Genomic DNA, 15,481 nt, shown 5'->3' with positions numbered 1-15,481 from the left:
CTGGACTGCCTATTTTTTAAATTATTAAATAGGCTAATGATAAAAATTGCACCATAATGTTGTGATGATAGTTTGAAGTACCACATGTGCACAGCCTACTTTTGTACTTAGCACATAGTGGGTCTCAATTAATGTGAGTTCCCTGCTTCAAATTTTTCATCTTTATCTTAAAACTGGGGAAGTGAGAAATGTAGTTTTCTGTAATTAAGGAGAGCGTGATGGTCTTGGTCAATAGACTAGTACAAAGATTGATCAACTTTTCTGTAAAGGGGCAAATAATATATATTTCTAGTTTTGTGGGCCAGATGGCCTCTCACAGCTACTAATCTATGCCTTTGTTACTCAAAAACCACAAATAATATATAAACAACTGAGTTCTGAGCAAACTACAAAGTTTGTTTACAAAAACAGGCAGTGGTCCAATTTGGCCTGTGAACCTTGGTTGAGGGCCATAATATTAGCACAGTTGCAGGGGAAGAAACACACAAGTTGTTTCTGACTAACTCAGTAGAATGATGACTTTTGATAGGGGCATATGTGGAGCAAGACTAAAAGGAAAGCTGTGAACAGATCCTCCTAGGAGTTGAGAATTTAAAATTTATTGTGAAAGTGAAGTTACAATACTCAAAAATATTTAATTGGTTATTTATCATTAAATAGTATGATAACAGGGGAAAGAATAATTTAAAAACTAGCCATAATCTCATTCCTTCAGTGACATGACTGTACACTCCTGCGTTATGTTTCCTCTGTGTTCCCACAGTTCTCTGACCTCCTGAGGTTGTCTTACAGCAATCTGTTCATAGGCCACAAGTACCTGGTCCTAGAATGGGTACATTTGGGAAGGAGAAATTTAACTCTATTTTTCTTTTTTTTAAATCCATATGATTGAGTACAGAATCTTCCAGTACATACACACACACACACACACACACACACACGTATATATATATGTGTGTTCTGGGATGTGGCTTAGTGGTACAATGCTTATCTAGAACGTGTGAGGCGCTGAGTTCAACTCCAGCCCCACGATAAATAAATAAACAAACAAAATATACACATATCTGCATGTATACATAAATATACATATATATGTGTTTTTACAGGAGCAATTAGTAATAAAGCAATATAAAAAATTAAAAGTTCTATGTAATCTTGTAGCAAAAAATAGCCTTATTAAGAATGTGGTATCAATCCTTTCGAATACTGTTCTCTGCTCACCCTAAGTCACTTCATGTCCATATAATGTTTTAAAATATGAAAAAAATTTCACATATAATATACATCTTCCTTTAAATTCAGTATAACATAGTAAGCACAATTCATATTATAAAATAGTGAGTTTATTTTTGTCATGTTTGAATCCAAATGCATTGAACTGGTAACTCCTAATTAACTTAATGATCCTTCTATTGTAGGGCATTTAGATTCCTTACAAATTTGCCATTATTAATAAGGCATCAGGAGTCTTTAAGAATACAACTTTAAATAAATTGAATTAGTATTTTAAAATATACTCCAAAGAATTAAGATAAGTTGCTCATAATCAATATCACAAATTGCATTATCACTAGTTAGTTATGGCAGTGTTACACTATTATCATAAGCAGTGCACATATTCACCAATGTTTACAATTTAATTTGTGACTTTATTAGTGTAAAACTGTGCCTAATTATTATGTTATCCTGAGTTATTCAGTTAGTAAAGTATATTCTTTTCTTTATACTGGATTGATTTATTTCTCATTTGTGTTTTTCATATAATTATCCAATTTCTTTATCACTATTATGATATTCATACACATGAAAATCCACTCCTTATATACTATAGGTATTAGTCTTTTTTGTGTATTTGATTAAACTTCTTATCATTTGATAACCTATAAAGTGATTTTTTGTTATTTACCCCTAATAATTTTATATCATGTCCTCATTATCCACATTTTCTGAATACTTACTTTGCATAGGTCTGACCTTCTCTACTTAATTTGATGCTGGGAGGTTATGAATTTATATTCAGTTGGCTGAGTTTTTTCTTTCGTTTTTTTAAAATTTTAGGTTCATTTGTGCTACCATACAAGTTAAGCAATCCTCAACATATTTTGATCTGTATTACTATAGATAATATTGCTTGTGATTTTTTGTGTGATTATTTATTAGAACACATTAAATCATTAAATGCCAGTCAGAGAAACTCATAATATTATAGTGACTTTAGATACAAGAATGTAATTATTCTATCAAATAGTTAAATCAACATATTTTTATTTGCTAACTTACATAATAGTAATACCAAGTAAAAACAGTAGTAATTATAAATAATAATTTTCTATTTTATTATCCTTAACTTCTAGTAAAAGAGATGATAGATTGTATAATTTGAAGCACATCCTTTTACTTTGAGGCTATCCATTACAATTTAAATATTTTTTTCAGAAACATTTTAATTGACATATAACGAGCATATTTATGGGGTATAGTGTATTCAATAAAAGTATACAGTGTATAATGATCAAATCAGGGTAAAGAGTATGTGCCTCTCCTTAAACACTTAGCATTTCTTTGTGTTGGAAAATTTCAAACTCCCATATTCTAGTTCTTTATAAAATGCATTAAAAATTGTGAACTGTAGTTAGCCTACTGCACAGTAGAATACTAACTGTATTTTCATACCCAAGAGCCAGCCTCATCCTCCCTACTCGTTCTACCCCCTTTAAGGATCCCTATTTTACTCTATATTTCTTTTAAATAATTTTTTAAAATATTTTTACTCATATGTGAAAGACATTGCCAGTTCTTGATTTCATATGAATGATATCATATTGTGTATGTGTGTGTGTATTTGTTTTACTTGGTTATTTCATTCAGATATGATTTTTGAGATGCATCCATATTGTTGCATATATCAGTAATTCAATATTATTGTTGAGAACTATCATATTAACATAAACTAGTGTTTATCCACTATCCTGACAAAGAATATTTGTTGTTGCAAAGTTTGGACTATTAAAATTACTAGCAAAAATTAGCTGCCAAGTTGTTTTCCCCTGTAGTTGAACCATCTCCTTGGCAAATTTTGGTATTGGTAGTCATTTTAATTGTAATAAAACATATATAGCACAAAATTTGCCATTAGTGACATTTATTGCATTCACAATGTTATACAATCATCATCATTATCTAGTTACAGAATATTCTCATCACTCCAGAAGGAAACCCCGTGCCCATTACTCAGTAATACATTAAGCAGTAATTGCCTCTTTTTGGTTTCTTTCTGGATCTAAGCAATCATTAATCTGTTTCTGGATTTGAAGCATTCTTTAATTTTAGTTCTTTTAATAATGAGATGACATCTATTTGCCTTAAATATTTACATTTTTTAATTGGTCACTTTATCTACTGATATAAAGTCTGCTGAAGATTTTTGCCTTTTTTTTCTTCTTTGTGTTATAGTAGTGATTTGTTAAGAGTTCATTTAGTTTTGATACAGGCTACAGGTAAGGTAGAATATATGTATTGACCATGTTTTCTTGAAGTGTTGCTTGCACCAATTTTTCAATACTATCTAATGATGAACAAGTTTTTAATTTTGATAGTCCCACTTTTAAGATTAGTGTGTTTTTGATTGTTAGAACTATTTGCTACTCCAAGATTAATGAAGATATTCTACATTTCTTTCTAGAATTAATAATGTAACATTTTGAGTATAAGTTTGAGAATCATACAATAGAATACTTCCAGAAGCTCCTTCCCCTTGGTTGTACCATTATCATACATTTTACAGAATTCTATGTAGGTTATAAATATCACAGGAATGCCATCAATATTTAAAAGTTCAGTTGACTTTTATATTACTTCATAATTACCCAGATATTTACTATTCTGGTACTCTTCATTTCTTATATAAATCTGAATTTCCATCTAGTATTGGTTTCTTTAAATCTAAAATACTTTCTTTAGTACTCCTTGATATATCAATCTATTGGTGATTTATAAGTCATCTTTTGCCTTTGAGGAATGTTTTAATTTCACCTCATTTTTGACATTTAATTTCACCTTCATTAGGCATAGCCCCAAATTGCTTTCTTATTCACATTTTTATTTTGATATATTAAAAGCATTATTCCACAGTGACAGAATCACTCTATTGTCTTCTAGTTTCCCTATTGCCCCCCAATCAAAAGTCTGCTGTCATATTCTTCTATATTTAATGTGTTTGTTTAATGATTGGTCTTCAGAATTTGATTATGATATAATAAGTGTGGTTTTATTTGTATTTATCTTCTTAGAGTTCACAGAGCTTCTTTTAAGTTGATAGTTTTCATTGAATGTAGGGAAATTATACTGTTAGATCTTCAAAAAGGTATGTATTTCTTTCTCACCATGTTTTCTTTCTTGGCTCCAAGTATGCAATGATAAACTAGCTGATCTTGATGGATCAGTCACTGAAGCTGTTTTTTAGTTTTCAGTCTTTATTTTCTTGGATTTTCTCATGAAATAAATTTTACTAACTTAAGTTCATTGACTCTTTAGTCTTCAATATGATGTTCTTCCTACTTAATTTTTTTAAACTGTCAGATATATTAACTTTCAGTACAAGATTTTACATTTGCTTCTTGTTTATATTTCCCATTTCTGTTCTGACATTTTCTATATGTTTATTCATTCTCTCATTCTTCTATGTAAATCCTTTGTAGCTAAAATATTTGCCTGCTAAATTCAACTTCTAGGTTATCATGATGATCTACTCTCTCTGTTTCAGGCATATTTTCCTACTTCCTTAAACTTCTAATAATACCTTGAAACGATATTCTAGACATTGTGGTTAATGTGCTATAGGGAATCTGTATATTTTCTTCCATAAAGAACATCACATTTTGTTTCTTTGGGTAGATCAATCACTGTCAGATAATTAACCTTAATTCATTGAGATGCTGTGTGTCTACAGCTCTAGCCAAGAACCCAAGGGAACCTCTGTGTACAGTTCTATGCTGACCACTTGTGCAGCTCATTGGTGTCCTGCTCAGTAAATTTCAGCTACCTCCGAAACGTCTCTGACACTGTCTCCTCAGTTTAGCAAGTCTTCTGTGCCTGTTCAGGATCCATCTCCTTGTAGCTTGTTATAGAAAGAGACCACAGGCAGAAAGCAGGCTTAAATGTGAATGTGTCTCTCCTTTCCTGAGAATCAGGGTTTTGCAGTATCTCTGCCTAATGCCTGTAAACAGCTTTCTCAAATATTCTGTCCAGGTTTATAGATGCTTGCAACTATAAAAGGAAGGGCAAATGTGTTAGCTATTACATGTGAGAGAAGTTTTCATTAGGGACCTTTTATCATTTTACAATCACAGTGTATTGTAAAATGATAATAATTCATATTTATAACAATATTGCTTTCTCTTTCCTTGCAAAGTTTTCACTCCAGAGTGATCCATATTTACCCCAATTTTTTAGCCTTGTTTTCTTTTTTTTCCTATGAAGAATATTGTTGGTTAAAAATCAATTTAGAAAAGCAATTTAGAAATCCCATAAAGGGCTGTAATTATATGCCATAGTAATAAAATGTTAAAAGAAATATTAAATATTGGAGTGGTAACTTAAAAACAATTACAATGATAACAGGGGAAGTAGTGTTAAGGGGATTAATATAAAGAAAACCTATTGAAGGGACCATTAAGTGTGTAGGTTATTGCAAGGTCTAAATAAGATATTGACATGGGAATAGGGAAAATTAAAGGCTAAGAGATGGGAAGGATCTGCTGGCTCAATATATTTTTTTGTACTGCACTTCATTTCAAAGACCTCTTTTACATATAGGTTGTAGAAATGTGAACACGGGCATAGAATAAAAATAGATTACTGAAATAAAGGGTAAGGAAAAAAAATCGAGGTAAAGAGGTTAAAAATCCTAGATCACATGTGAAAGGAGCCACGGTGTGGCTATGAGATTACTATAGGAAAGAGGAAAAGAGAACACAGTATGCACAAAGGCAAATGTAGATGTTTAGGAGACATTATCAATTAGACACGTCATTAATGTACTTATCCCAACATCTAAGAAAGACATCTCTGTGGATTCTCACAAACATACCACATCTAGGCATATTTCTGATTGTACCTTTATTTTTTAAAGTCAAGAATACACTTTGTTTGAATCACAAAATTGCATCTTCTGATGCTTGAGAGTAATATGCTTTTCTTTATAGTGGTAATCCATTCCAACAGAAATATATTCACAAGAAGTATATTCATTATGAAATGATTGGATGGGATGGTGTATGATTCGCAATATTTTGTCCTCCATACAACTTCTCAGTGCTCTTAAGTGTTTTTTCCTCTTTGCATTTCCAACCACATTCACTCTTTTCCATGTGTGGCAATCTGTAGACCATGTAGACATATGACCTAATGGTTGACTTATTGACTGACTGAAAAAAAAATGAATGAATGGACAAAGAAAAAGATAAATATCCAAATTCTAAACAATACCTTTTCACATTGGAAACAAAAATCCATTCTGTGCAATGACAAGCATTTACTTACTCTTGTGTCACTTGGCCAAATGGGAGATTTGGGAGCATAATCTGTAGAAAAATACTGGATCTAAGCTTATAATTGACCTTTTAAATATGTGTTATAGCTCAAGCTTCTCACTTCCTAGCTTTCTTTAGACTCTGAAATGTTGGGACTATGCTAATCTCAACAAGAACTTTGTAGCTTTAACCTTCCCAGATATAAGAAATATTTGCATAGTGTGAACTTTATATTGATTCTTAAGATTCATCAGATAAATGTCATTGATGTATTTTAAAATGAATAGGATCCATCTCATAAAACTGACAGGGAAATTCAAGAAAAGTTTTGATTTTTTTTATTCTAAACATAAAAGTCACCATTTTTGTTAGAGCAAAAACAATTTCAGAACTTCTGGTTCTCATACCTCTTCAGTCATGATCTCTATGTGAGTCATTTTTACATTGAGAAGTAGTAATGAATATTGATTTTGCTCATTTGTCCATGTACTTCTTCTTTATTTGACTATCTATCACATATGACTATGAGTTATTTTAGTTTATGGAAAGCATTTAAATGGGGACTGAAGTTAAATGCAATAAAAAGATCAGGTGAGGGAGATGAAGGATTTTAGTAACTGAAGAAAGGTTTTCACAATCCTTTTCATTTTTGCCTTTCTATTTACAAATGCGATTCAGATGATCTTCTGTTCATAATTCTAAGAAATAAATGAAACCTTTTTCAAAGTAGATTACAAAACAATTTATGTCATGTTGAAGTGACTAGACAAGAGTTATAATTCAGTACCACAGTTGATATTGTTCCTGATTGGATTAGATAGATGCGATTGCTGAGCCATTTTTCCTTGATTTGATAGGATGAATTATATGAATGCAATTCATAAAATATAAGCAACATTTGAATTCATGATAAATAACCCTACCTTGTCGAGAAATTTTTTAACTCTGGATATTTTATTTGGAATTGGGTATCTCTAAATGAGATTAGTCTGTAAATTTTATTCTCAAGCCCTTTTGTTAGATTATTGTATCAGTGATAAGCAAAATTCATGATGTTAGCTGAGAAGCTATCAATATTTTCTACTTCCTGGAATATCATGTGGACTTTAAAATGATAGAAAAAGCTATTCATCAAAGGATCTAGGGGCATTGACAACCTGGATTGTATTTCCTTAACAAGTTTTTTATTAATCCAATTATTATTGGTTCATTTGTTTTGCTTCTTATGTCAATTTTGGTCAGGCATATTTTCCTAGAAAATTAACAATTTGGTTTTGAGGAGTAAATCTCAGTGGTAGAGTGCATGCTTAGCATGTGAAAGGCCCTGGGTTCAATCCCAGCACCAAACAAACAAATGACAACAACAACAAAAAGAAAAGATAAGAAAAGAACCAAATTAAGACATTTTTTTTTCTGTGCTCTATTTATTCATCCCTCCCTGCCTCGCATCTCCTGGCAACCACTGGTCTGTTTTCTGTCTCTATAGTTGTGCCTTTTCCAGAATGTCTTATAGTTGGAATCATGCAGTATGCAGCATTATAAGGATGACTTCTTTCACTTAGTAATATGCAGGTGAGATCCCCCATGTCTTTTCATGGCTTGAGAGCTCATTTCTTTTTAGCACTGAATGATATTCCATTGTCTGGATGTGCCATAATTTTTTAATCTATCCACTTACTGAAGATATCTTGGCTATTTTCAAGTTCTGGCAATTATCAATAAACATTCATGAGAAGGTTTCTCTTTGGACTAAGTTTTCAACTTCTTTGGATTCAAATCAAGGAATGAGATTGCTGGATCTCATGGTAAGACTACATTTACTTTTATAAGAAACTGTCACACTGCCTTTCAAAGAGGCTGTGCCATTTTGCACTCCCACCAGCAACATCTGAGAGTTCCTGTTTCTCCACACCCTCACCAGCACTGGGTTTGTCAGAGTGCTTGCTTTTGGCCATACTAGTAGTTATAGAAAGGTATCATTGCTATTTTTGTTTTTAGTTTCCTAATTATACATTCTATGGAGCATTTTTTCATATGTTTTACTTGCCATCTGTATCTTCTTTGGTGAATGTCTGTTAAGGTTGTTGACCCATTTTGAAAAAAAATGGCTTGGCTGTTTTCTTCTTGTTGAGTTTCAAGGGTTCTTTGTAAAGTTTAGTCCCCTATCAGATATGACTTTTGCAAATATTTCCTCCCAGTCTGTGGCTTATCTTTTCATTCTCTCTGTCTTTTTGACAGAGTAGAAAAATTTGATTTTAATGAAGCCCAGATTATCAATTCTTTCTTTTATGGATTGTGTTTTTGGTGTTATATCTAAAAAGTCATTGCTAAATTGAAGTCACCTAGGTTTTCTTCTACCTTTTCAGGACTGTTATGGTTCTACATTTTACATTTAAGTCTGATTCATTTTGAGTTGATTTTTTTTTTTTTTTTTTTGTGAAATTCTGTGCTTGGATTCACTTTTTTCCATGTGGGGATCTACTTTCCCCAGCATCATTGGTTAAAAATTGTCTCTTTCCTCAGCCGTACACTGTTCCCTTGTCAAAGACAAGTTGACTGTATTTATGTTTGTCTATTTTGGATTCTCTGTTCTGCTCCACTGATTTATTTGTTCTTTTGCCAATATCATACCATCTTGATTATGGTAGCTTTATAGTAAGACTTAGAGAGTTGCATAATATCAGTCTCCTCTGTATCATGTTTGTTATTCTGGATCTTTTGCCTCTATGTATAAACTTTAAGATCAGTCTATTGATACCAATCAACAAAATAATTTGCTAGGATTTTGACTGGGATTGCCTTGACTCTGTAAATCAAGCAGGAAGAATGGACATCTTGACAGTATTGAGTCCTCCTGTCTTTGAACATGGAATATTTCTCCATGTACTTTAAAAAAAAAAAAGATTTTTTTAGTTAAGACAATTTTTTATATGTCAGAATAAAATAATATCCCTAAAAATTGATTTTTTGTGATATTATATTTAGGAATTATTAACATATATACCCAGAAGTTAAGTATTCCTTACATGCTCTGACAGGCAAATTATAAATCAGCAATGTGCATTAAACTGTTTACTGTAAAATTCTAGCATCAAATACCTCCTAATTTTTGTTTAATGTAGTTATTTCCCTAAAATACTTGAACCTTGGCAAGTATGGTCAAGTATACTAGTCACACAAAATATTCCTGTAAATACACTGTAAAGCAATGATTTGTGGGTCAAATATTTAGAAACATCAGTATACAGATAAAAAAGTGATCTATATTCATCTCTTTATCATATATAATTCTAAAATAACAAAATGTATACAAACATAAATGTGAATGCAGGTAGTGAAATTCTATATATTTTCCCTCAATTTGGGCTTCACTTCCTTTACAAAATTTTGAATAGAATATTTTTCACTTTTTTCTTCTTGATTATTAAGATATCAATTATATTAATTAGTTGCTAGCTACCAATTTTACTATATCATTTATGTTTTTGTCTACAGTTTTTCCAATTTCTTGTTTTGACTGCATTTGAAACAGTAATTATTTGAGACTATTTTTTTCTTATTAAAAATGGATTGATTTGGTTTGGATGTGAAGTGTTCCCTTAAAGCCCACGTGTGAGGCAATGCAAAAAGGTTCAGAGAAGAAATGATTGTGAGAGTCTTAATCCAATCAGTGATTTATCCCCTGATAGGGATTAACTGAGTGGTAACTGAAGTGTAGGTTGTGGCTGGAGGAGGTGGGAATTGGGGGGATGGCTTTGGGTATATATTTTGTATCTGGTGAGCAGAGTCTCTCTCTCTCTGCTTCTTGATCATTATGGGAGCTGCTTCCCTCTGTCACACTCTTCCACCATGATGTTCTGGAATGGAGGAATGGAGCCAGCCTTCTATTGACTAAGACCTCTAAAACCATGAGCCCTCAAACCATTCTTCCCCTAAAATTTTTCTGATCAAGTCCTTTTAGTCACAGCAGTGAAAAAGCTGACTAAACCATGGTAGAAGATTTCTAAACTTTTACCAATAGAATCCAATTTGTAAAAATGAGACATTAAGAGCTTATTTAAGTATTCTATGTGATATAATCAGGTTTTTAAATGTTTGCAAAATATATATATATATATAGTCTTTCCTTATAAAATACAATAATATAAATCAACTTATTAATAATTTATTCACTAAATAATATTCATAAAACTTCATTTAAAAAGACACAATAAAAATGCCAAGGTTGTAGATGTTCTAGGTGAATATATTTTTTAAAAGGCATCAAACAATTTAAGGTTTTCAAGGAAATATTATAATTGGTAATTTTTTTAACAATTTCTATCATCTGATTAATTTTTGCTTAATTGGTCTGTGTAAACTTTGAATGGCATTTTAAACAATTCAACTACAGTCACTTGCTCTTAAATTTTCTTTGACTTTATAATGAATTTTTACTTTAGATTGGTTTAGTCATTAATTCTTTCAACAAATACTCACTGAATATCTATCCTATTTCATGTGCATTTCTTGCTACTGAAAGAATAATTGTTAATTTATAAAAAATCCCCCAAAGTCCGTGCTTTCATGGGGTTCCCTTTCTAGAATCATAGTATTATCCTTGATATGGTGATATTGACACTAAAAGATGATGAAAGATATGTATTAATTCTGGTTTATCCCTTTGTAAAAGATACCTATTCAATGTTAATTTACAACTTTTAATATTTGTACTTGTTCTTCCTTAAGTTTGTATTAACCCAGAATAATTTTACCTGTACTTTGAAGTTTTTTCCTTCTTTCTCCTTTCTCTTTATGGACTGATTCTTTTAAGAGAATATGCCATTTGATATACTGGATTTCATTGTTTGCTCTGCTTTTATCCTTACTTAGTCCATTCAGTCACTATTATTGGTATATAACCTGAGACAGGCAGTTTCCCAATTTCTAGTTACAGAATTTTGTATGACACCATGGACATTCCTGCTTCCCTGGAATATACTTTTAAGGGGGTAGAGAGTGCTGTGAAGACAATAAAGTTAAATAAGATAAAGGAGGTGTGTGATATTCTAGATAAGTGTGCAAGGAAGAATTCTTTCAGTAGGTGACATTTGTTGATTTCCAAATGAAGATCCAATCTTCAAGGATTTGAGAGAATAGTGTTCTAAGGAGAGGAAACAACAGGTGAATAGATTTAGGGAATTTTTAAAAAGCCATCGTAGAGTGGGTTAAGTAGGCAATAGAATACTAACATAAGACCACTACCATAAAGTTTGACCTCACATCTGAGAATAATCAGGGCAAAGTCTCCTGTCAATCTAGGTAATAGAACTTTTATGTAAAACATGCAAAGAAGGTGTCTCAAACTGATTCTGCCAATTGTTAACCCATCTCTTGCCACAATATCACCAGAGCAAAATCTAAGAATTCCTTAATGAGCAATTTCATTTTTTATTCGTTTTTTATTTATATATGATGCAGAATGTATTACAATTCTTATTACAGCACATTTTTCATATCTCTGGTTGTATACAAAGTATATTCACACTAATTCGTGTTTTTATATATGTACTTTGAATAATAATATCCATCACATACCACCATCATTTCTAACCCCATAACCCCTTCTTTCCCCTCTCACCCATCTGCCCTATCTACCTTGCTCTTGGATAGGCAGAATTAATATTATCAAAATGACCATACTACCAAAAGCACTATACAGATTTAATGCAATTACAATCAAAATCCCAGTGACATTCCTCATAGAAATAGAAAAAGCAATCATAAAATTCATCTGAAAAAATAAGAGACCCAGAATAACTAAAGCAATCCTTAACAGGAAGAGTGAAGCAGGTGGCATCACTATATCATAATTTAAACTATACTACAGAGCAATAGTAACAAAAACAGCATGGTATTGGCACCAAAATAGACTGGCAGACCAATGGTACAGAATAGAGGACAGAGAGACTAACCCACAGAATTACAATTATCTTATATTAGACAAAGGCACCAAAAACATGCATTGGAAAAAGATAGCCTATTTAACAAATGGTCCTGGGAAAACTGGAAATCCCTATGTAACAAAACGAATTATTAAACCCCTATCTCTCACCATGCACAAAACTCAACTCAAAATGGATCAAGGACCTAGGAATTAAACCAGAGACTCTCCATCTAATAGAAAAAAAGTAGGCCCTAATCTTCATCATGTGGGATTAGGCCCCAACTTCCTTAATAAGAATCCTTTGTAGCAAGAATTAAATCAAGAATCAAAAAATGGGATGGACTCAAACTAAAGCAATCTGTGAGGTGAATAGAGAGCCTACATCTTGGGAGCAAATCTTTACCCCTCACAAATCAGATAGAGCACTAATCTCTAGGGTATATAAAGAACTCAAAAAGCTAAGTACCAAAAAATAAAAACAACAACAACAACAAAAAACCCCAATCAACAAATGGGCTAAGGACCTGAACAGACACTTCTCAGAAGATGCTATATAATCAATCAACAAATATATGAAAAAGTGCTCATCATTGCTAACAATTAGAGAAATGCAAATCAAAACTACTCTAAGATTTCATCTCACTCCAGTCAGAATGGCAGCTATAATGAGGACAAACAATAATAAGTGTTAGTGAGGATGTGGGGGAAAAGGTCCACTCATACACTGCTGGTAGGACTGAAAATTGGTGAAGCCAATATGGAAAACAGTATGGAGATTTCTTGGAAAATTGGGTATGGAACAACCATTTGACCCAGCTATCCCTTTCCTCGGTCTATACCCAAAGGACTTAAAAACAGCATGCTACAGGGACAGAGCCACATAAATGTTTATAGCAGCACAATTCACAATAGCTAAACTGTGGAGCCAATCTAGATGCCCTTTAATAGATGAATGGATAAAAAATGTGGCATATATACACAATGGAATATTACTCAGCAATAAAAGAGAATAATATCATGACATTTGCAGGTAAATGGATGGAGTCAGAGAAGATAACGCTAAGTGAAGCTGGCCAATCCCCCAAAACCAAATGCCAAATGTTTTCTCTGATATAAGGAAGCTGATTCATTGTGGGGTAGGGAGGGGGAGCATGGGAGGAATAGATGAAACTTAGAGAGCAATTCTTTGAATAGAATAAGGAATTCTATAAAAGAGCTCTAGTTTCCTTGTTCATCTCCATAGACACAAACCTGGCACTACAACCCAGTCAAGAAAGAAATCTTCCAAGAGTACTTTCAGAAAGACTGACAGATGTTCCAGTATTGGGAAGGCACTGTAACTGGTACCTCTGAAGGCCCAAGGCTGGATGGCTGGGTCTGGCAAGGCAGAGGTGAAAGGTATATTGAAACAGACTGAGGTTTGGTAAGGATCCCATGGTTTTCCTGTGGAACACATGTAAGGAGGATAGGTAGGTGGAAGTCAGCCTGGTTAGAAAGACATCCTACGATGGATCAGGGATGAGGACTGTCAGAAGGCTGGGCAGAAGGGGTTAGAATTGGTTCCAGAGGGAGAACTCTCACCCTGGGGTGATACAGGTGAGAGAAGCCAGTGACAAGGACAACCCAACTTGAAGAGAGAGGCAAATTTAGAACTCATCCCCTTTCCCTCTAGCAAGGTAGGCCAGGCATCAGTAAGGGACATAGGGAGCTTTGGAAGAAAAGAGGACATCGACTTTTGTTTCAGATCCCACTGGACTTTGGTAAATTAGAGAAATTAAACTTTTTATCAGTATTTGACAGTGACTAACAATCTGTGAAATCAGCATGGTATTCAGGAACAAGGATATGAAACTAAGACTGCTTTTATCATTTAATTCCCATAAGTTAATTTTGTTCAATAAGTTGACTGCCAGGATTTCAATATATAGATTTATTTATTTTTGTAAATGACAGATTTGGTCTTAGATTCTGCATGTACGTAGTCTCTGCTTTTGTAGGTATAATAAAACAACTATATTCTTAATATTTTAAATTACTTACCTTTCTATCAAGAATAATTTTTATCTTTATACTGTTTCAGCCATAGGAATCAATTTTTAGACAGCGTTCTATTGCTCGACTTGAATTCTTTTGGAATCACAATCTCCTTTTCTGAATCCTTTGTTATATATCTTTCAGTAAATTGGTACATAACCTTGAGTAATTTTTTTGATAAATTATATTGGCCTCTGATGTCTGAGAATCACTCTCTATTGCATTTGCATAGGAATGACAACCTGGTTAGATAAATATGTTCTTAATGTACAGTTTTTACCCTTTAATTGATTTTTCCTTTCTACTCAGTATTTCACAGATTCCTACTGAAACTCTGCTTTGGGTTCAAAGAATATTTGTAGAGTCATTTGTTTTGTTTTGACATCATCCTTTTTATCACCAGCCTTTGTCTTGGTTTAAATCTTTCACCCAAATTTAAGTTCTTTAGAATAAAGTTCAAGATTTCTTCAAAATGTCAAGGACAAAAATGTTTTGTTTTGATATTTATTTGACCACTTCTTCTGATTTATCTATTCTGTTTCTTAGTCTGTATTGTCACAAATTTAAACTCCTTATTCTTTGTACAAGCTGGACCCATGTACAGCCATCCATTGCTTCAACCCTGAAGTGACTATGGGACCACTCCATTCCTCCAGCTTGCTTCTCCTGTATGTGCGCCATCATCTGAGAAGCCCGTTCTGCCTTCACCCCAATGTAAGATTAGTAAGTTCCAAACTATGGTCAACTCTAGCCTTCAGAGCTGATTCTAGTTTTCCTCCATGTTTTTTCTTTTCTTTTAGCCATTCTATAGCAGACATGGGGTTGTATTTACCTGTATTCTAGTAAGAAGTGTATACAGATATCCAAAAGCATTTATTTTAGGTAGTATTATATCTTACACTCTGAGCAGTATTTTTCTTGCAGTCTCATAGAAATGTCTATATTACTGAGTGTGGATGAAAGAATATAAGTAGAGTTATTGAAATTTGCC

The sequence above is a fragment of the Marmota monax genome, unplaced genomic scaffold (genome assembly GCF_021218885.2).
Source record: "Marmota monax isolate L192 unplaced genomic scaffold, Marmota_monax_Labrador192_F-V1.1 WCK01_AAM20220418_F8-fsc00146, whole genome shotgun sequence".
Classification (NCBI taxonomy): Eukaryota; Metazoa; Chordata; class Mammalia; order Rodentia; family Sciuridae; genus Marmota; species Marmota monax.
Note: the sequence above shows the minus strand (reverse complement) of the source record.